Genomic DNA, 23,690 nt, shown 5'->3' with positions numbered 1-23,690 from the left:
ATGGCCTTATTTGCTCCTTTTTTTTCCAAAGTTGTCCCTCAGTGGAAGACAAATAAAAGCAATAATACCGTTAGCAATGGGCAGGGAAAAGGAAATAGTTTTAGGCCAATGGTAAAGCATGTCACTTCCTTTCAGAATCCTACAGAAGTACACAGGACAGAAAGTAAACGATTTCAATACAAAGTAATATTTCTTACATGGGAAAATGTGTACAAAACACAAAAACTGCATTGCATTTTAATACATTTAATGATTTAAAATATTTCTGCAGTTGCCCATCATTTGAGGAAGATATTCTCATCATTCTGAGTTGCCTGCCTCTCCAATCAAAAATTCTGACACCCATCCATCCACCCAGACAGCACAACAGACGCATCCTCATCAATTATTGTAGTTCCTAAGTGGACCATGTCCTCATGCCCCATGCCTTTCCTTCACTCATTCAATCCATATTTCCTGGGTATGTGCCAGACACAGATGAACATGTTGATGTGATTCAAATACTGTGCAACAATCCCACTTCCACCAGAAATAAACATAAATAAAATAGTCATAAATTGTGATGCTGTTTTAGTCAGCTATTTCACTGCTGTGGCTAACAGATCTGATCAGAACAATTTTAGAGGAGGAAAATTTTATTTGAGTGCCCACAATTTCAGAGGTCTTAGTTCATAGAAAGCCGGCTGTATTCCTTGGGGCTCAAGGTGAGGCTGAACATCATGGCGGGAGGGTTGGCAGAGGGAAGCAGCTCACATTATGATCAGAAAACAGAGAGAGAGAGAGAGAGAGAGAGAGAGAGAGAGAGACTCCGCTTGCCAGATACAAATATATACCCAAAGTCACACCCCAATTCCCACCTCCTCCAGCAGTACCCTATCACTTTAGTTACCACTCAGTTAATCCCTATCAGGAGATTAATTCTCTGATTGGGTTAAGACTCCCACAACCTAATCATTTCTCCTCTGAACCTTCTTCCATTGCCTCGTTCACACGTGAACTTCTGGGGAACATTTCACCATAACAGATGCTGATGAGGGAAAAGAAAAAATAAAACAACAGTAACTCTGAGTGTAGACATAGAGATAATAAAAAGGAGGAGAGAGTGAGGTGTGATGTTTGGAATGTGCCCGGTGAAGACCAGGATAAAGATTTACAGACAGAGGAAATAACATGTTCAAGTTCTACAGTAAGAAGACTTTCCTTTCTCAGATTGAAGGAATTGAATAAAGTCCAGTGTGGCTGGATCATGATAATGTGGAGGACTGGAGGTACAGTGTGGGGGACTGAAGGGAAAGCCAGGTGTCAGATCATGTAGGGCTTTGTAGCTCATAGCAGGGAAATTTTATTAGACATTGTTGGTTGGATTTAAGCAAAGGGGTGAGATAAAACCCATTTGTGTCTTGAAAGATTGCTGTGGCATCTGTGTTATTCAATGAACCAAAAGAAAGACGAGAGACATTGGGTGAGAGACTTAGAAGTCTAGTCTGGATGACAAGGAAAGGAAGGATGTGAATGGATTCAAGAGATGTAGAGAGGTAGAATTAACAGGGCAATCGAGGCTTTCTCTTCCTATTTCCCTTGTCTTAAAGGTCACATTACCATGTTACTCTGAAGGCCCTTCAGTCCCACAGGATTAGACAGTCCTTGTGTTCTCTAAGCAGCCTGTGCCATACTTCCACGATGTGACATACCATCATGTTGACTTTCTTGTCTGTGACCCATTTTAAGGCAGAGGCTATGGCTTATCAGTATCCATAACTGTATCCCTAGCATAAGCACAGAGCTCAGTGCCTCGTCCATTTTCATATCATCAACCCAAGCACAGAGCCCAGTGCTCCACAGGCATCTGATGAAGGGATATGTCATACTCTCTGGACTTTGGAGAGTTCTTCATGTGATGTATACCACTGAGTGGGAGCCAGATCTAGGGGCTTGAGATTGATTTTGATATTGAAAGGACTGTAGAAAAGTTAGTGCGTTTGGTGGATACCCATGTCCATTAGAAGTGACCGAAAAAATCTCAGACAGCAAGGTAAATTGATTTTTCCAATGCCATCTCAGAAGAAGTAGTTCTTGACTAAGGTGGACTCTCTCAAAAATACTTTGAGTTCCACTCCTAAACCTGCTGGGACAATTACTGGACAGAAACACTGGCTTGCAACATATAGCTTAGCAGACACTGTCATTTTTGACAAGGGGTTTGCATTTATCAGCTGTGTGTCTGAGAACTACTGGACAGAAATCATAACCAAGCTGTCACCACAGCCTCCTATTACCTTCAAGCAGATTCATTTTAATTCACCTCCATAAAGATTGAAGTGCCTAACATGCACCAGGTGTTGTACCTGGCTATTAGGGTAGGGATGGATATCAGAATATTTATAAAAGGTCTCTTCTGAAGCACTTGCAGACCAATAGGGAAAACAACTAAGTTAATGGTTACAGGTGAGGGTGTGTATATACACAGTATATGTACAAACATTATATGTATGTATCTGGGGAAAAATATAAGAAGGTAATTTATTTATTATTCTGAGAGGAGGAAGAGATTGTATATTTAGTCAAAAAGAAGCTGACATGAGTTGGATTGGTAGAGTTTGTTACCAGTCTCTCTTTGTCAACTTCCCAGAACCAGGTAAGCTCAAGGCTTAAGATAGCGGCTCAGAGCTAGACTGCCTGGGTTCAGATCAATCACTGTGGGACATGTACAGCCTCTGCCAAGTTATTTAACAGCTCTTCTCCTCAGCTTACTCAACTATAAAGTGGGATGGTTACAGTATAATTCCCATAGGGTTGCTGTGAGCATTAAATGAGTGAGTACATGTGAACATGAATAGGCCATTCCAGGTAGAGAGAATAGTACAAGCAGAAATAAAAGTCATCCCTGGAACATCAAGAAGAGCAAAGCTGCCAGGCACAGTGGCCTGTAATCCCAGTGGCTCGGGAGGTTGAGGCAGGAGGATGGCAATTTTAAAGTCAGTCTCAGCTAAAGCAAGGCACTAAGCAAGTCAGTGAGACCCTGTCTCTAAATAAAATACAAAATAGGGCTGGAGATGTGGCTCAGTGTTGGAATGCTCCTAAGTTTAGTCCCTAGTACTTCCCACCCACACACACAAAGAAGAAGAAGGAGGAGGAGGAGGAGGAGGAGGAGGAGGAGGAGGAGGAGGAGGAGGAGAAGTAGTAGTAGTAGTGGTGGTGGAGGAGGAAGAGCAGGAGGAGGAGGAGGAGAAGTAGTAGTAGTAGTGGTGGTGGTGGAGGAGGAAGAGCAGGAGGAGGAGGAAGAGGAGGAGGAGGAGGAGGAAGAGGGGGAGACAGAGTACAGTGTGCATGAAGAGGGGGAGATCAAAAACAGTTTCATGGCTCCAATTCTTTGTACACCTCGGTAAGACATTTGGATTCTATGCCACTGATTATGAGAACTGTCAGTGATTTCAAACAACAGTGTAATCATGTCTAGAAAAAATCCTTGTAGCAAGAATAAAAAGGTTGGAGTAGAAGGAGAAAGATAAGAAGAGGCAGAAAATCTAACCAGGTGGTTACAGCAGTGATCTACAAGAAATAATTTAAAACATGGCATAGGAAGGCAGCAGCTGGGCATGACAACTTGGTAAATATAAAGTTTCCAAAACATTTGTGCTACATTTTTTCTCATATAGCATTCCAAGAATTCCTCAGGATTCCACTTGGGAAATGCTAGCTCAACACTTGCTCATTTTGGGATGATTTAATTTTATCTCCTTATGTCTCTCTGTGTCTTCAATTATGTATCCCTGTAGCCCAGGAGGATATCATAATCACAGAGGTACTTATAAATTAACTGATGCACAGTTTATCAGATCAGTAACAAGCAAATGTTCCTTAGAAAATGAGTTTGTTCTGAGTCCTCAGGCTTCTCACAGCAGCCAGCCCTGCCATGAAGCTTGGCTGCCCTGGAAGCTTTGTGGAGAGGATAGAGTGGGAACAGTTGTATTTGGAGAATATTAATTGGTGGTTGTTATACATTTTAAATGGGAGAGGAAAATATATTGCTGGGGACTTAATTTTGCCTTTCCAATGTATTTGATGCAGTTCTGTCCGAAGATAAAAACAACAACAAATTCTCAGAATGTTGCAGGCATAATTATAAACACCCCACTTTTCCTCGTTCTCTCTCTCTCTCTCTCTCTCTCTCTCTCTCTCTCTCTCTCACACACACACACACACACACACACACACACACAGTAATCCTATAAATCAGGCAATTAATTATCCCTATTTTGGGATGAGCAAACTGAGTCCAAAGAAAGCTAAAGTCACATAAGTAGTAAAAAATAAAACCAGGAGATCAATGACAATAACTGGTGTTCAGTGAATATGTGAGAGAGTACACAGGATAAGTGAATAAGAAATTGGTGGTAAGAGTTAGAAAAGAAAACTATGCATTCAGCTTAATGACAACTTCAGAGGTCAAAATAGGAAAGGGGTCTTCTTAACCTGGACAGCATTCTAAAGAAATTACTCTCCAAATGAGGGACTCTCTGAAGTAGAGGTAGAAAAGAAAGAGTGAAATTTACTCAAGATTACAGAAAATGCTGTATATTGGGACCATCAGCACATTTCTCTGCTGTCAGGATCAAGCCCTTCTAATAGTAGTGGTTCTTATAAGTGGCATTTGAAACAGATACCTTTTCAACTGTAAAGAGTTTACTGAGTGAGGCCTGAGAAATGTTTTCAACTTGCTTGATACTATGACCTTGAGAATAAAAATGGTGTCTGTGTATTTAGAAGGAGGTGCAGAAGGAGTCCTTCAGAAGGCTGGGTGACAGTGCTAAACAAGGCATCAGGCCTTACCGAACCTGAAAATAAGCTCTGAATATAATATAAGCTCACCCTCCATGTTCAGTGTCAAAGCATAAAAATCATCAACCAATAAACAATCCTAGAGTATATGCTAGTGCTGAGTACTAGGAACCCAAAATAGACAAGATAGGATTTCTTTTTTTTTAAGAGAGAGAGAAAAAAATTTAATATTTATTTTTAGTCTTCAGCGGACACCACATCTCTGCACGCATGCCAGGCAAGCGCGCTACCGCTTGAGCCACATCCCCAGCCCCAACAAGACAGGATTTCTAATCTCAAAGGCCTTCTCATCAACTTTCAGGAAGATAATATAAACTTCACCATAAATTTAGAAAGCAGGTTTATAAAATTACTCTTCCAATAAAATTTCAAGTGCATGTTTACATCTTACTGGGTATATTGTTATATAGTAAAAACCAATATTTGTTTGTTGTCTAAATGAATAACATAAATATGAGTAAGAATGGCTCAATTAAGATATAGGACTTGAGAAGGAATTTTAGGTGGGTTTAGATTATTAAGCAACAGATGAGGAGAAGGGCATTAGAGAAGGAAGAGAAGCAAAGCATCAAATGCTGATAAAAGATCAGGGATGCTGTGAGATGGGAAGGAAAGCCCTTAGGCTTCCATAGTGAAGAAGGATTTTACTGATCTGGAATTATAAAATTAAATGCCTACAGAGTACAATGCTAACTTTAAAGTAGATTTTAGAAGAAAATATTTCTTCTAAAATCAGAGTTCACTATTAGATCTTCTTAACTCCCTCAGTGTTGCTACTTGATTTTGCTGTGTTTTGTCTTGTTTTGTTTTGTTTTTGGTCTTCAGAGCCCTGAAAACTTTTTCTTGATTCCAATTCTTTCATTCCCAAGGTTGGCATCAAGAGGTGATCTGAGTCATTTATTCAGGCAACACAGAAACTCTATCTCCTCACTAGTTTAGAATTCTGTTCTTCTCTGACCTATCCTTGACCCCAGAGGAGGCTCATTAGAGCACCTTCCAATTAGGCTCATCCTTATGTTAAAAAGGCAGGCCCTGGCCAGCATCAGTGCTGTGCTATTCTATGAGCGCATAGCTCATGTGTCACAGCAGGCAACGACATCGAGCAAACCCTGATTGCCATCAATCTGCGCTCAGAATCTTCTACCCAACCATCACAAGACATCATTTGGGGCTGACATCTTTGGGGCCAAGTCCCAACCTGGAGATGTGAATCACCCAGAGATGACAGTCTGATCAAAATGCATGATGGATAGGGTCAGACCATCAAACCATCACTCAAGAGCAAGGAGGCAAAAATTGTCAAGGTAGGAGTGTCAGGTGTGGGGAAGGTAATTTCTGACAGGTGATTAATGCCAAGGATCCAGTAATCATCCGGGTACTACCAAGAGAAATGGGCAGTTATACACACACACACACACACACACACACAATATATATATATATATATATATATATATATATATATATATATATATATATATATTTTTCCTGTGACAGTGTTCCCTTCCCCCATTATTGAACTCTGGTTTGACAATACATTACAGAATAACCTCACAGATAACTTTCCCCCCAGTTTAAAATATTTATGTGCTTCACTATATAGGATTTATATGGTATAATTTGGATCTGGAATGCCCCCTAAAGGTCCATATATTAAAGGCTTGATTCTCAGCATGGCACTATTTGGAGGTCGTAGAACCTTTAGGAGGTGGGGCCTAGTGAAAGGTCTTATGTCATTTGAGAGTGTGCCCTCAAAGAGGATTGTGGGATGTCAGTCTTGTTCTCCTTCACTCTGTCTTCCTGGCCACAAGCTGAGAGCTTCACCATGTACCCCTACAATGGTATAGCCAAAATAAAACTTTTCTCTTTTTAAATTGATATCTCAGCTATTTTGTTACAGCAATAGAAAGGTGATTAACATACTATATTATACACTGTGTGTACACACACACAAAATGGAATTCTACCCAAATCCCATAGCCCTCTATCTTTTGAAAATCAACTGAAATTCTCCCCAGTTCTGATTGTCCTGCAGGAAGCAATATGTCTGTCTGCCTAAGGTAAATCTGGGTTTCATCCATGATTCTGAACAAATGATTCTATCTCCATCAGTTTCCTCATCTATAAAATGGGATTGTTTTGAGAATTAAAGGAGGACATCATCTTAATGGTTTATATAAATGTTTAATAAATACTAGGTAGTTTTACTATTATTGTACTTCTGATGTGCTTGTTATACATAACAGAAAATTTTTCAAAAACTGTGTAGATTTTTAGGAACATCAGGCACTTGGAGAAGGCAGGTATAATGGACAAGGACAAAAGGTACTTCGGACACCTGAATCATGGTGCAATGGGCCTGAGGTCCTTGAGAGGAGAAGTGGAGCAGGAAACAGCCAAAGCCGCACTTGAAATTACTGAAAGTCGGTTCTCTTTTCACCTAAACCCATGTTCAAGACCCAGCAGATCACACAAAACATGGAGGCCTTTGCAGAGGTCATACAGAACCCGGAAGGACTATAGAGCCCACAGTTAGGAGCAATGCAATCCCAGCGTAGACTTCCAACAGGCTCAGGGGCCCACGTGCTGACAGCAGCATGTCTCCAGCTCCAAGTGAGATGCAGAAGCCAAACTGGTTATTTCAATAGAGAGGACTTAGTACAAATACTTGTTAATTAGGCTTGAAGAATTAGGAAGGCAAAGAGAATTCAAAGGTAATGAAGAGGTAGCAAGCACAAGAAACAACTTCAAGCTCTGGAATTAAGGAAACAAAGGAAGAGGTTACAATTATTCAAACTTGGAAGTCTGGAAGATATATCGTTTTGGCAAATGTCTGGGGTGAGGGCACTGTTCAGCTGCTGTTGGGGGCTTGGAGGAGGACTGATGAAGCTGGTTTTTAAAAGTCATAAAAACTGGTTGCAAACAAGATTCAGCTTCCACCACTGGACTGTGAAGGCACTTACTGGAGTGAGGAATGAGGCTGAGGTACCAGTGACAGGAAGAAACAATCCACAGGAGAATGGAGCAAGACCTCCTCTTTCCCTTGCCGTGTAGCTGCCTCTGGCACCCTATGTGGGTGAACCTAACAAGGTTAGATGGAGCCACTGGGGGAGAAAGAATGTGGTTTGCACCATCTCAGGCCATTATCACCCAAACCAGGAAATAGAAGAACATGTGCAGAGCTGAGAGATGGTAAGCTTTATAATTGACATACTGTATAATCTATCTATTCACCCAAGAAATATAGACAACCTACTATGTTCTAATCACTGAGGATATTACATTATCCTCCAGGAACTTGAGCAAATGAAGAAGAGAGAAATGAACAGAATGTGTGATATGGACAGTGACTGAGACATGCACAACTAAAGCTATCCCCTCATCCAGCATGGAGGAGGAAGGAGAAATGGAGGAGAGAAATGGCCCAAAGTTGAATGTTCAAAACCATTAGGGATCTGCTCATTGAAAAAGTGGAAGGAAGTCTGTAGACATTGACAGAGAGAAGGCCAGTCAGGAAGCACCTCATCTATCATACATGGAATTGTGTTTTTTTTCAATGAGAAAACACCAAGAGTTTTAATTTTGCATGATCAGATTTACGTTTGGGTAAAAAAAAAAATCTATTTTTAAAGTAATCAGAATGGCTTTAGAATGGTCATGAAAAATATTCCCATAGAATTTTAAAATTCAGTTTGCATACAAAATAAATAAATAAAAAGGTGGACCATGAGAAATCTCACTCTCCTCTGCCCCCCATCAATAGCAACTTTTAATTTGTTCACCCTTTCAGTGTTGCTTTATTTAAACACAAGTAAATATAAACATTTTGTTCTTATTTTCCACCCTTTCTTTCACAGCCTTTTAAAATGTAATACAATGCCACAGTGGACAGGCCCTAAGGTGGGATTTCTGGATGGGTGGCTTCGAGCTTCCATAATCTTGGCAGACCTGACAGACTTGGTTGCTGCTTTCCCTTTCTAGGTGTGGTGCTGCTTTGTATGCACACCTGTGGGACAGATCAGTGCCTTATATTCATGGTCTGGCAAACAACTTCTTGTCCAAACATTGGGAATTTTTACCACTTGATAGCTGAGAGAGGAAACATCATGTTCTTATGAGTGAAAATGTGCTTTTGTTTTGGGTACTTAGGGTTTGTTTATATTTCTTTTTTATGCTTTCTTTGTTCATATATTCTAACAACCTTTTTTTTTTTTTTGGTAGCAGGGATTGAATCTTCAGGAGTCCATAACCACTGAGGCACATCCTTTTTTATTTTTTACTATGAGACAGGGTCTTACTACACTGCTTAGGGACTTGCTAAGTTGCTGAGGCTGACTTTGAACTTGTGATCCTCCTGCCTCAGCCTCCTGAGTCACTGGGATTATAGGCAAGCATCACCTCACTCAGTATAAAAAATGGGTTATTTTTCATTTTTCCCAAAGTTGTAAAAGTTGAAAATATTTTTTCCCAGTTTGCAATTTCTTTTTGACATTTGCTCCTGGTTTTCATTTTATTTGTGACAGGAATCACTTTCCTACTCTCCCTCTCCAATTATTAAGGAATTCACACACACTTTATTTAATACATGTTTGAGTTCATTTTTACAATTAAAATTTGATACATTTGGAGTCTGTATTGGTATACATCAAGAGGCATAGATACAGTGCTACCCTTTCAAACCGCCTACCCAGATTAAAATGCCCGTGTTTGCCTCCTGGATTTGAGGTAGCATTTGTATTATATTTTAAATTTCCCTATATACTTGGGTTTTCTTTGAAAATTTGTTTATTCTACTGATTTGTTTATCTATTAACAAATCAATACCATACTTTTTAAATTACTGATGCTTTGTAATATATTTTAGTATCCCCACATCCCCTGCCTTCCCCTCCTTTCACTTCCCTCTACCTAATCTAAGGTAATGCTATTTTTTTTTTTTGCCTTTATACATGTACTTTGTTGTTGTTGTTGTTGTTGTTTTTTGGAATTACAATTCTTAATACACATATATACCACAATTTTTCATATCTCTGTTTGTATATAAAGTATGTTGACACCCAATTCAAGTCTTCATACATGTACTTTGTGTAATGATGTCCATCACATTCCACTGCCCTTGCTAATCCCCTGCACCCTCCCACCCCTCTTCCCTATCTAGAATTCATCCATTCCTCCCATGCTCTCCCTCCCAATCCCACTATGAGTCAACTTCCTTATATAAGAGAAAACATTTGGTATTTGTTTTTTTTTTTTTGTTTTTTTTTTTTTTTTTAGGATTGGCTGACTTAACATTATCTTCTCCAATGCCATCCATTTACCTGCAAATGCCATGGTTTTGTTTTTTTTTAATGCTGAGTAAAATTTCATTGTGAATATATGCCACATTTTTTTTATCCATTCATCCACTGAAGGAGCATCTAGGTTGGCTCCACAGTTTAGCTATTTTGAATTGTGCTTCTATAAACATTGATATGGCTGTGTCCCTGTAGTATGCTGTTTTTCAGTCCTTTAGGTATAGTCTGAGGAGAGAAATAGCTGGGTCAAATGGTGGTTCCAACCCAGTTTTCCAAGGAATCTCCATACTGCTTTCCAAATTGGCTTCACCAATTTGCAGTCCCACCAGCAATGTATAAGTGTACCTTTTTCCCCAGATCCTTGCCAACACTTATTTTTCTTTGTCTTCATAATAGCTGCCATTCTGACTGGAGTGAGATGATATCTTAGAGTTGTTTTGATTTGTATTTCTCTGATTGCTAGAGAAGATGAGAATTTTTTCATATATTTGTTTATTGATTGTATATCCTCTTCTGAGAAGTGTCTGTTCAGGTCCTTAGCTCATTTTTTGATGGGTTATTTGTTTTTTTGGTGTTTACCTTTTTGAGTTCTTTATATACCCTAGATATTAGTGATCTATCTGATGTGTGAGGGATAAAAATTTGCTCCCAGGATGTAGGCTCTCTGTTCACCTCACAGATTTTTCTTTTTTGCTGAAAATAAATTTTTAGTTTGATTCCATCCCATTTATTGATTCTTGGTTTTAATTCTTGCACTATAGGTGTCTTATTAAGGAAGTTGGGGCCTAATCCCACATGATGAAGATTAGAACCTGCTTTTTCTTCTATTTGACAGAGAGTCTCTGGTTTAATTCCTAGGTTCTTGATCCATTTTGAGTTAAGTTTTGTGCATGGTGAGAGACAGGGGTTTAATTTCATTTTGTGGCATATGGATTTCCAATTTTCTCAGCACCATTTGTTGAAGATACTATCTTGTCTCCAGTGCATATTTTTGGCACCTTTGTCTAATAAAAGATAATTGTAATTTTGTGGGTTAATCTCTGTATGCTCTATTCTGTACCATTGGTCTACTAGCCTGTTTTGGTGCCAATACCATGCTGTTTTTGTTACTATTACTCTTTAGTATAGTTTAAGGTCTGGTATAGCGATACCACCTGCTTCACTATTCCTGCTCAGGACTGCTTTATCTATTCTAGGTCTCTTATTTTTCCAGATGAATTTCATGATTGCTTTTTCTATTTCTATGAGGAATGCCATTGTGATTTTGATTGAATTGCATTAAATCTGTATAGTGCTTTTGTTAGTATGGTCATTTTGATAATATTAATTCTGCCTATCCAAGAGCAAGGTAGATCCTTCCATCTTCTAAGGTCTTCTTTGATTTCTTTCATTAGGGTTCTGTAGTTTTCATTGTATAAATCTTTCACCTGTTTTGTTGATTCCCAAGTATCTTATTTTTTTTTTTTTAGGATATTGCAAATGGAGTAGTTTTCCTCATTTCCTTCTCAGAGGATTTGTCACTGATATACAGAAATGCTTTTGATTTATGGGTGTTGATTTTATATCCTGCTACTTTGCTGAATTCATTTACTAGTTCTAGAAGTGTTCTGGTGGAGTTTTTTGGGTCTTCTAGGTATAGAATCATATTGTCAGCAAATAGAGCTAATTTAAGTTTTTCTTTTCCTATACATATCCCTTTAATTTCTTTCATCTGTCTAATTGCTCTGGCCAGTGTTTCAAGAACTATGTTAAATGGAAGTGGTGAAAGAGGGCATCCCTGTCTTGTTCCAATTTTTAGAGGGAATGCCTTCAGTTTTTCTCTGTCTAGAATGATGTTGGCCTGAGGCTAAGCGTAGATAGCCTTTACACTGTTTAGATATGTTCCTGTCATCCCTAGTTTTTCTAGTGTTTTAAACATAAAGGGGTGTTGTATTTTGTCAAAAGCTTTTTCTGTGTCTATCAAAATGATCATATGATTCTTATTTTTAAGTCTATTGATGTGATCAATTACATTTATTGATTTCTGTATGTTGAACCAACCTTGCAACTCTGGGATGAATCCCACTTGATCATGATGCACAATCTTTGTGATAAGTTTTGTATTGGATTTGCCAGAATTTTATTGAGAATTTTTGCATCTATATTCATTGGAGATAGTGATCTAAAGTTTTCTTTCTTTGAAGTGTCTGTGTCTGGTTTTGGAATCAGGGTGATATTGGCCTCATAGAATGAGTTTAGAAGTGCTCCCTCTTTTTCTATTTCCTGAAATAAATTGAAGAGTATTGGTATTAGTTCTTCTTTAAAGGTCTTACAGAACTTGGCTGTGTATCCATCCGGTCCTGGGCGTTTCTTGGTTGATAATTTTTTGATGGCATCTTCTATTTCCTCACTTGCTATTGGTCTATTTAAGTTATGTAGCTCTTCCTGACTCGATCTGGGCAGATCATATGACTTAAGAAATTTGTTGATGCCTTCAAAGTCTTCTATTTTATTGGAGTATAAGTTTTCAAAATAATTTCTAATTATCCGCTGTTTTTCTGTAGTGTATGTTGTGATATTGCCTTTTTCATCATGTATGCTGGTAATTTGAGTATTGTTGCTCCTTCTCTTTGTTAGCGTGGCTAAGGGTCTGTCGATTTTATTTATTTTTTCAAAGAACCAACTTTTAGTTTTGTCAATTTTTTCAATTGTTTCGATTTCATTGATTTCTGCTCTAATTTTAATTATTTCTTGCCTTCTACTGCTTTTTCTGCAAATTTGTTCTTCTTTTTCTAGTGCTTTGAGATGTAGTGTGAGGTCATTTATTTGTTGACTTTTTCTTCTTTTAAGGAATGAATTCCATGTAATGAATTTTCCCCTTAGTACTGCTTTCATAGTGTCCTAGAGATTTCCATATGTTGTGTCTGTGTTCTCATTTACCTCTGAGAATTTTTAAATCTCCTCCTTTATGTCTTCTGTCACCCCATTGTTCATTCAGTAGCATATTGTTCAGTCTCCATATGATGCATAAATTTTTATTTTTTATTTTGTCATTGATTTCCAATTTCATTCCATATTATTATCTGATAAAATACATGGTAGTATCTCTACTTTTTTATTTGCTAAAAGTTGCTTTGTGGCATAGTATATGATCTATTTTAGAGAAGGATCCATGTGCTGCTGAGAAGAAAGTGTATTCGCATGATGGCGGTTGAAATATTCTATACATGTCAGTTAAGTCTAAGTTATTAATTGTGTTATTAAGCTCTACAGTTTCTTTATTCAACTTTTTTTTTGGAAGATCTGTCTAGTGGTGAAAGAGGTGTGTTAAAAATCACCAAGATTATTGTGTTGTGATCAATTGACTCTTGAACTTAAGAAGACTTTGTTTGATGAACATAACTGCACCATTGTTTGGGGCTTATATGTTTATGATTGTCATGTCTTGTTGGTGTATGGTTCCCTTGAGCAGTATGTAATGTCCATCTTTATCCCTTTTGATTAACTTTGGCTTGAAGTCTACTTTATTTGATATGAGTATGGAAACCCCTGCTTGCTTCCACAGTTGATGTAAGTGGTATGATTTTTCCCAACCTTTCACCTTCAGTCTGTATATGTCCTTTCCTAACAGATGAGGAATCTCCTGGGGGCAGCAGATTGTTGGATCTTTTTTTAATCCAATCTGCTAGCCTATGTCTTTTGATTGGTGAGTTTAAGCCATTAACATTTAGGATTACTATTGAGACATGGTTTGTATTTCCAGTCATATTTGTTTACTTTTGTTATTTAACTTGACTTGGTTTTCCTCTTTGATTAGTTTTTCCTTTAGTGTACTACCTCCCTCTGCTGGTTTTCATTGTTGCTTTTCATTTCCTCTTCATGAAATATTTTGCCAAGGATGTTTTGTAGTGCCAGTTTTCTAGCTATAAATTCTTTTAACTTTTGTTTATCATGGGAGGTTTTTACTTCATCTTCAAACCTGAAGCTTAATTTTGCTGGAAATAAGATTCTTGGTTGGCACCCATTATCTTTCAGAGCTTGAAATATATTGTTCCAGGATCTTCTAGCTTTCAGGGCCTGTGATGAAAGATCTGCCATTATCCTAATTGGTTTACTCCTATAGATAATCTGATTCTTTTATCTTGTGGCTTTTAAAATTCTCTTCTTATTCTGTATGTTGGTCATTTTCATTATAATGTGTCTTGGTGTGGATCTGTTGTGATTTTTGCATATCCAGCATCTTGTAGGCTTCTTGGATTTGGATTTCCTTTTTATTCTTCATGTCTGGAAAGTTTTCTGATATTATTTCATTGAACAGATTGCTCATTCCTTTGGTTTGGACCTCTACCTTCCTCTAGCCCAATAACTCTTAAATTTGGTCTTTTTATGCTATCCCATATTTCTTGGATGTTCTGCTCATGGTTTCTTATCATTTTCACTGTGCTGTTTACATTCTTTTCAAGATGATATACTTTATCTTCATTGTCTGATGTCCTATCTTCTAAGAGGTCTACTCTGTTGGTGATCCTCTCGTTTGAGTTTTTAATTTAGTTTATTGTTTCTTTCATTTCAAGGATTTCTGTTTTGTTTTTGTTTTTGTATAACCTCTATTTCCCTGTTGAGTTGATCTTTTTCTTCTTGGATTTGTTTATGTAGCTCATTGTCAAAGTGATCTTTCATTGCCTGTAATTGTTCTCTAATGTCTTCTTTGAGATCCCAAAATATTTTAATCATGTATATCCTGAAATCTTTCTCTGTAATTTTTTCTGCTTTAGCTGTCAATTCTTCTAAAGATGCGTTGTCTTGAATTGTTTGTGGTACTTTCTTCCCTTGTCTTTTCATGTTGCTCACATTTCTTTCTTTCCAGCACTGTGGGACTGGTGTGTTATTGTTTTTACTCTATAGATTTTTAGTGCTCTTATATGGTTCCACGATTCCTCCTTTGTGGGGAAGGACAATGTTAACAGATCCTAATATCAACAGTACATCACCTATGAACAAATTGTTGTTATTAAGATATTTATAGTTAGTCTCAATGTCCAGAAATGTTGAATTCAATTACTATTTAAAATATAATCAGTAGTTTCCTAAAAGGTGTACAGTTTCTGGTGTCAGACAATGAACTGGGGGTCGAGTATAGGACGATACGATAAGGGGGTTAATCCCCTTATTGTATCTTGAATCCCCTCTCTCAGGGGTTAATATAACTTAGGAAATTTGAAGGAGAACTCTAATGAAGAGGGTTAGTAGCAGGGGAATAGACAGGAGGTAATTTAGGGTAGACAAGTACATGGGAGGACAGTAGACTACATGAAAACAAACACATATATGTATTTAGAAAATTATAGGATGTTAAAATAGTAAAATTTGGAGGGTGAAAGAAGAAGAAAGAGTAGAAAAAGGGAAATAAAGAGAAAAAATAGAGAGAAGAAAGAAGAAAGAAAAAAAGAGCAAAAAAAAAGGGGCAAGGCCTTATGCAATTCCTCTATATTATATTATTCAGGTGACTTGGTTCCCAAAGTTCTATTTCATGTTTAGTTCTTGGCTTCACATATGTTGGGGTTGTGAGGGTCAGAAGATAGAAGGGTAGAGAAGAAAGAGAAGTATACAAAGGGGGAAAAAACAACAACAACAACAACAACAAAACCCTCTTAGAATTCCGTTTCCTTCCTGCTTCTCTTCCAGTAGGTGGAGTTGTCTATTTTAAGCTGGAGTCTCTGTCCTCAGGGTGGTGTAGGTAACCAGGGTGAGAAGACTTGAGCCCCCTCCCCCCATGGTCTCCCTCTCCTGCCTGGAGCTTCCCAATCCTGGTCTCTCTGATTTGCTTCAGGTTTTTAGACCCTTCCCCTCTTTTGTTTATCAGGTCCCAACTGTGAGACCTCTCACCCTCAAGCTCACGCCAGATGGGCGGTGCCCTGGTCGCTCTGCGTTCCTGTTCAGTTGACAGTGGTTTTTGTGCTGGGGAGTCACTGTGCCAAGTAATCACAGCTGGGGAGGGGGGAGGGGGAGGAAGTTGGAAACCAGGTACCTGTTCAAACGAGGTCCTCGCTGATAGCCATGCCCACCAAAAAATGGCGAGAGAGGTTTTCCAAGATGGAGTCGGTCTGCTTCCAGTGCCAAGGTGTCTGGTGAGGTGGAGGGAGCTGGGATGGCCTTGTGCTGTGGCTAGATTGCAGCCGTGTGGCCTTCATGGCAGGAGAGCGCAGCTGATTAGGTGGTTCTGCTCCATCACTTGAGAGCTGTGGGCGCCCTAGAACTCCGGGCTTTGGGTCCAGAGTCTTACTGGAGCACAGAGGCTCTGATTTATGTGCAGGTGGTCGCAGCTCTGGTGGCTTCTGTGAAAGTCTGTCTGCTGTATAGGGGTCCTGTCACATGCTCTGAGATATTGTATTCCACATAGGTGAGACCCTGTGAAGACTCGGCCTGACTGGTTCCTTGGTTTCATTCCACAGAGCAGCCAGAAACAGACTCCTCTATTCTGCCATCTTGAATCCCCTCCCTCAGTGAACCAATTTTTTTTTTTATTATCTAGGCTTTACTTTTATAAATGCCTAAGGACCTCTTTTACCCATTTTTCTAAATTATTTTATATATCATCTAGTTTTGAGTTTGAATTACTGGTAAATATCTAAGTCATAATGAATGAATATCTCTATTATAGACATTAATTAATTCACATTCATAATACAAAATAAGACTGTAAGGCATAAAAGTCTATATGCTTCCACATGAAGTGTCCCAGACTGCAAATGTTGCAGATTCTTGGTTTAGATCTTTCCCCAGCTCCTGATTGTGGCTAGGACTCCCAGTAGCACCTCTATCATCTTAGCTGGTATCTACCAATGGATTCTGACAAAACAGCTTAGAAGTTCCTGAGCACTCATTTGTTCCTAGCCAGGTTCTAACTATACAGCAACTCTCATCTAATTTTCTGGGACATTCTCTACTTTTCTGATAGATTCAATGAAGATAATCATTGCATTTGTTTTTAATGAGGTATTTTTATGCAATACTGATCATATTTCTCTTTTCTGAATTCTGTTTGTTCCAGGTTCTAGTTTATGGATTTAGGCTTCATCCATGTTATACTCTTCTAATGTGTCAAAGTGTTTAGATTAAGTTATAACCAGACACATATTTGCTTGATAATATCCTTAGAAAGTAGGATAAAGTTTAATTAAGAGTCACCTTCTCTGTGAAACGTTCCACAATCCCCCATATTTAATTTTTCTTTCCCTCTGCACTCAGAGCATCTTTAAATATTTAAAATATTTGCCTTACCTTACTTTGTAATTCAGTGGTTTATTCACATCTCTCCCTATGCCCTACTTTCATTCCACCACCAACACTGTATCTCATCCTACTGTATCCCTGACTCTAATCTCCCTAGATATTTCCTGTATTAATTCACAGAAGAGCCTCAATATTTGTTGTATTTGAATATTCTTAAGAAATACGAATATAAAAACTAATTATAACTGAGCCTGCTGCATCTGAATACCAGTTGCTCCAAAAACACTGTGAGTGAATAAAGTCTCTAGACTGAGATATTCAAAGTACCTTGATTCTGCTGCCTAGGGCAGTTGGGACAATCCTTTCTCTTTTGTATGCCCTTAGGATCTCTCTCCATTTACTCAATGACCGGGTATCATAGTGCCATGTTCTGGGCCCTGGCTACAAATCCTTCAGAGACAGATCACTTCCCCTTTCCCAACACTCCTTACCTTGGCTGAATTCTTTTTCCTCCCGTGCAACTCTGTTTGTAGCAGTCATATGAACACCATTCACTGATGCTGTGTCCTCCCCGGGCATTCGCTCCTTTCCAGCTTGGACTCTACAGTGCTCCCTTTGGTCCTGGTTGATTCCCCGGGGCTACTTGACCTCCCAAGATTAGACATTTGTCTACCAGTTTTCTCACTGTCCCTCTACCTACCATCTGCCCTGTGGGAGACTGTATTGTTACCTCTCTCTCTTCCATTCTCTATATCATAAAAGAGTTATTAACTTGAATAGGAACCCCATTCCCCAAGAGACAGACCAAAAATTCTTTCTATAGTACTTCAGGCTTTCTCATTTTTCTTTTGATAAAACAGCAGGATGCTGAGACTGGTTTTTAAACATGTTACTCTCCATATGAGTTTCACTGGCCTTGGTGGCCTCTGTTTGGACTGCCCTTTATTTTTCCTGCTATTCTCCCTTCAATGACAGAGTAGCAAGTATCACTAAACTGTTGTACTTTCCAAGAGTAATTCCCTGGTTTCTATATTTAATGTCTTGATGATAATGGACTACAATTTCTGATCACTAGACTCAACATGATTTTTTTTCTGGATCCCATATTCTGCTCTCATATTCTAGGTTTCATACTTACTCAGAACTTGACTTTAAAGAGGTTCTTTATTCATATTTCTAGCTCATTAGTACTGTGACTGAATACGGTGCTTTGCCCACAATAGACATCAAGTAATGTGAATTGAGTTAAATATCTTCAAATTTGATCTGAGAATGAAGCACTTCTATTGCTACACTTTGCATATAGTAGGTTATTTATTTTTTTTTTTGGCGCGGTGGGTGGGGGGGATACCAGGGATTGAATTTGACCACTGAGTCACTTCCCCAGCTGTATTTTGTATTTTGTTTAAAAACAAGGTCTCACTGAGTTGCTTAGTGCCTTGCTGCCGCAGTCTAGCTGGGCACAGAATCACGAGCCACTCAAGCAGGAACAAAACTTTATTTTTTGAAAATGCCGCCAGTACTCCCTACGCACCTGGCAAGCAAAGCGGTCCACCCACGCGTGCGTCTACCGGAACTGGAGCCCAGGACCTCCCCCGGAATTCCCTCCTACTATCCTTCCCCAACCAATGGGAACTCTCCAGGAGTCCCGTAACATGAGTCCCGTAGCAGGCCAAGCTGAACAGCAGGAGTCCAATTTCCATATGAATGTAAATCTTTTTTTTTTTTTTAAAGAGAGAGTGAGAGAGGAGAGAGAGTGAGAGAGAGAGAGAATTTTTAATATTTATTTTTTAGTTCTCGGCGGACACAACATCTTTGTTGGTATGTGGTGCTGAGGATCGAACCCGGGCCGCACGCATGCCAGGCGAGCGCACTACCGCTTGAGCCACATCCCCAGCCCCGAAATGTAAATCTTAACATAATCATATCATCTCAATGGCTAGCTGGCGTCACCTTACAACCGAAAGTGCCATGCATCATATTATTTGGTTGTGGCTCCTAGCACCTTGCTTTTGCTGAGACTGGCTTTGAACTCATGATCCTCCTGCCTCAGCCTCCCGAGCAGCTGGGAATACAGGCATGCACCACCACACCCAATGCACAGTAGATTCTTAATAACTGCATACTGAGTGAATACACATATTAGAATCCAGAGAAGCTAGGTGGTTCATCGTCTGATATTTTTTCTATATCTCTCTGATAGGGAAGAGATAAGGGTCCTTTTAAGATAGCTTTGTGTTACTTAATATGTTGATTTGAACATAACATTTCTGCATCTTTTCCTCTCATTTATTATTTTCTTCCTAGTTCAATCCTTTTCTACAAGAAGAGTCATAATCAGAGTCATGTTGCATTATCTTTACATGGTGCCACTTTCTGAGGAAGTGGAGCTATATTACAAATACTCTTCAATTTATCCTCTAAGTCTTTAGTGAGGAGAGTAGAGGATATTATTTTATCCTTTTAGTAGACAGGGTTAATTGGAGGCATAAAATAACTGACACACCCAAACATTATTAAATCAAATGCCTGACTTCTAATCCATAGCATTACCATTGCCAAAGTAAACTTCTCTGTTAAGAAATAATAGAACCCTCCTCCCAACCCCTCCCCACCAGATTTAATCAATGAACACAGACTGTTTTCTACAGACACACCCTATGGAAGAAAAGGGAGCACATTTTATTTTGTACCCTGACTGCCCTTCTGATCACTTTAAATTAATAAGGTAACTTTGGAGTAAGTGTTGGTATCTAATTTAAAGATGAGACAAAAAGAACTTAAATCTTCCCTAAATTTACAAGTAGAAAATAGCAGAACCAGGAACAACAACAACAAAATAGGTTCTGGTTTCAAAGGCATTTGTACTATGTTCACTTTAAAATTAGTTTCCACAAAAACTTCTTTAAATGAGGAACAGCTAGAATAAATCAGCACTTGTACAAAATTTCTCAAGTCTTCACTGTGGTTCAAGAATCATCCCTCCCACTGAAGCAGGAAAAGAAGAAATAGATGAGATTACATTTTAGGTTCACAGCTTGTGTGTATAAAACTACAGCATAAACCAGGTAGGCTCTGGAGGGCCTAGAAAGTGACACGAACCTCCCTCCTTCCTTCTCCTGGAAATACCAGGAATGGTGTATGTAGGTGGGCTGCCACTCTGTACTCCAGAGACTGTTGCATTTCTTTGATAGATAAATGTAGATCCCAGGATAGTGCCTAGGCAACTTTAGGATTCTTGGGGATAGAAGATACTGTGTGCAAATCAGAGGTTAGGAAAAAATGTTTCCACTTATTGGTGTGGATTTACTGTTAAACAGTTTAGCAATGATAGTCATTGTTGGTAATAGCAGTCAGAATAGCAGCATAAATGGCACTTTTGCTATACCTTACTCCACATTTTACTGTTTTTACCCTCTCTATAATCCAAGATGGCCTAGATCAGTATAGGAAAATATTTGCTGACAGGCTTAAAAGTAGAAAAATGACTGTTTTTCTTATTGTGGTCAAGGTGAATATCAAGGAAGGAATTTATGTGTGTATAATAGAGCACAAGGAGTTGTTTTTTTTTAAATGCCAGGATGTAATATTTTTACTTTTAAAATCCAGATTGTAACATTAATGCTACTATTTTCTGAGAGTGCAACCATAGTTGGAAATGTGCATGTTTTATTAGTAGAAGATGAAAAAATTTTCTATTTTCAATCTAACTTTGTAATCTCCTTTTAAGACAGTCATCATCTTGGCCCTGAATTATGTTTCTTGGACAATTGTGTTATCTACCTGAGTCCATCGACTTCCTTCCTATTCTCCAAGTTTCTGGAAGAAGCCACCAGAGAGCTGCATCCATCAATTTACCCTCATGTCACTGAACTTCACCATCAGCTATTGCTTAGCTAAGCAAATAGTTCTACCTTGGAAAGGAAAATGTTGTGTTTTGATTATGAGGTGTTTCCCAAAAGCTCCTGTGTTGAAGCAGGAACATTCAGAGGTGAAATGATTGGATTGGGAGAGCCTAACTAGTCCATCCTCTTTGAATGGACTAACTGGGTGGTAATTGTGGGGGGTGACAGAAGGAGTTACATCACTGAGGGCATGCCCTATACAGGTTCATCTGCCCTGCAGTCTCTCCTGCTTTCCCTCTCTGCTTCCTGGCTGCCACAAATGGGAACAGAGCAGACTCCTCCACCAGGCCCTTCTACCATTATGTTCTGCCTCCCTGTGGGCCCAGAGCAATGGGTTCTGCTATCTGTGGACTGAGACCTCTGAAACTGTGAGCCCTAAATAAACTTTTCCTCCTCTAAACTGTTCGTCTTAGATATTTTGATCAAATAATGAAAAGCTAACACACAAAACATCCTTATTGTTCTTATTCCAGTTTGACCACAACTTGGATTTTTGCTCTAATAATAGGCAAATTTCTATATGACAGATTAAAGAGGAATATCTCTTTGGTTTTCATGGTTTCTATTTATGTAATGAGGGAGTCAAATCAAAGGACTACACCTCAGATATATTTTCTTGTTCTAATCTTCTATAAGCTTATGCTAATAAACATAATTAAGAGTCCTTAATTCTTTCTCATAACACAGTCTCATCTAGATCCATGCTGTCCAATATGTTAGTCATCAGAACTACAACATTTGATGACCCTGGTAACCCTCTGAAGCAACTAACCTAGGAATCTAGTTCTTTTAGAGAACAAAGGTTTTTTTTTTTTTACATTGGAATTTTAATTAGTTTGAGATATAATTAACATATAGATAAACTGCACACGTTTAAAGCATATAGTTTTATATTCCTCTTTTCTTTAAAACCTGATAAAAATTATTCCTGAAAAAAATTATTTTTTCATCTTCTACTAATAAAACATGCACATTTCCAACTATGATGGTTGCACTCTCAGAAGATAGTAGCATTGATGTTACAATATGCACCAGATACCATTTTTCAGTTACTGTTATTTATAAACACTCATGTAATTCTCAAAATTTCTTGAGTTAGGCATGATTCCTATTTTTCTGAGAAGAAAACTGAGCTCAGAGTAGTTAAGTGAAATGCCCAGGAGTACACAACCACTAAATCAAATCAGAACTAGATTTTAAATTCAGGCTCTGGACTCTAAACTCTCAGAGCTTTCCTTGTGTAAGAGCTGGAACATTTTCTCTAAAGGATTAGGGAGTAAATATTTTCAGCTTTGTGGTCCACAGAATTTCCATTGCAACTGCTCAGCTTTGCCCTCCTGTCTGAACCACCTTTCACAGCCCCTACCTACAAATACCCTCACATCGGGGACTGAGTTTCAACATGAGAATGTGGGGTGATGGGGGGAGACCGAAACATTTAGGCAATAGCAACCCTGGAACTCTGCTTCCTGTCTCATAACTCTGGGGTTTAGGTTAAGAAATATGACCAAGTTATCAGTCAGAACATTTCATGTATGTTTTTGAATCATTAGTTAATTAAAGCCAAATGCAGTTTAAGACTATTAAAAAGTAAAAAGCAGCTGTGTGTAGAGTTCAGGGTTATGAAAATGACTCTATTTCCAGTACTGATGTTTTTAGGCTATTGATTTTAATCAGAGGTGTGGTAGACTTAGTGGTTGGTTCTGTCCACATCCATTCTAGTCTCAAATGATTAACCTAAGCGAGTCCTAATCCTATTTGTCTTGGCAGTGATTGGTTTAAGGATAAGCTACCTCCCAGTCCTGGTCATTAAGATAAGGATTCTGCCATTGAGGGCTTCTAGAAAAAGTCTCCTCCCTCTTAAGAAAGAAGCATGAGAAGTGGCTGTCCCTTTTTTCCTTGGTACATTTTTCCTCCTGATGGTTTTATCTGGAATAGAAACAACCTGCTCACCACCATGGGGGGGGGGGGGGGCAACTGGTCACAAAGATGACACACAGAACACAGCAGAGCAGAAGGATGGAAGGAACTAGAACTTTTGATGACCCTGGTAACCCTCTGAAGCAACTAACCTAGGAATCTAGTTGTTTTAGAGGACAAAGTTATCTAAAGTATTTTTTACATTGGGACTTTAATTAGTTGAGTTATAAATAACAGAATAAACTGCTCATGTTTAAAGCAGACAATTTAAGTTTGGCTTATGTGCACACCCCCACGTTTAAGCCCATTTAATTGGATTTTGATTCCTTGTAGTCCTGATACTATAAATTGACCTAAAACATTATTCTTTACCATTTTTATGACTATTCAAAGACAAAGGCTGAGAATGAGAAATGTTGCCTTGTCATGTTGATTCTGCCTTGATTCTCACTGAATGATTTTCAGAGAATCACATAACTACTATGGTTTTCATGGTTTCTATTCGTGTAATGAGGGAGTC

The sequence above is a fragment of the Spermophilus citellus genome (genome assembly GCF_964194105.1).
Source record: "Spermophilus citellus genome assembly, chromosome: 4".
NCBI classification, from domain to species: Eukaryota; Metazoa; Chordata; class Mammalia; order Rodentia; family Sciuridae; genus Spermophilus; species Spermophilus citellus.
Note: the sequence above shows the minus strand (reverse complement) of the source record.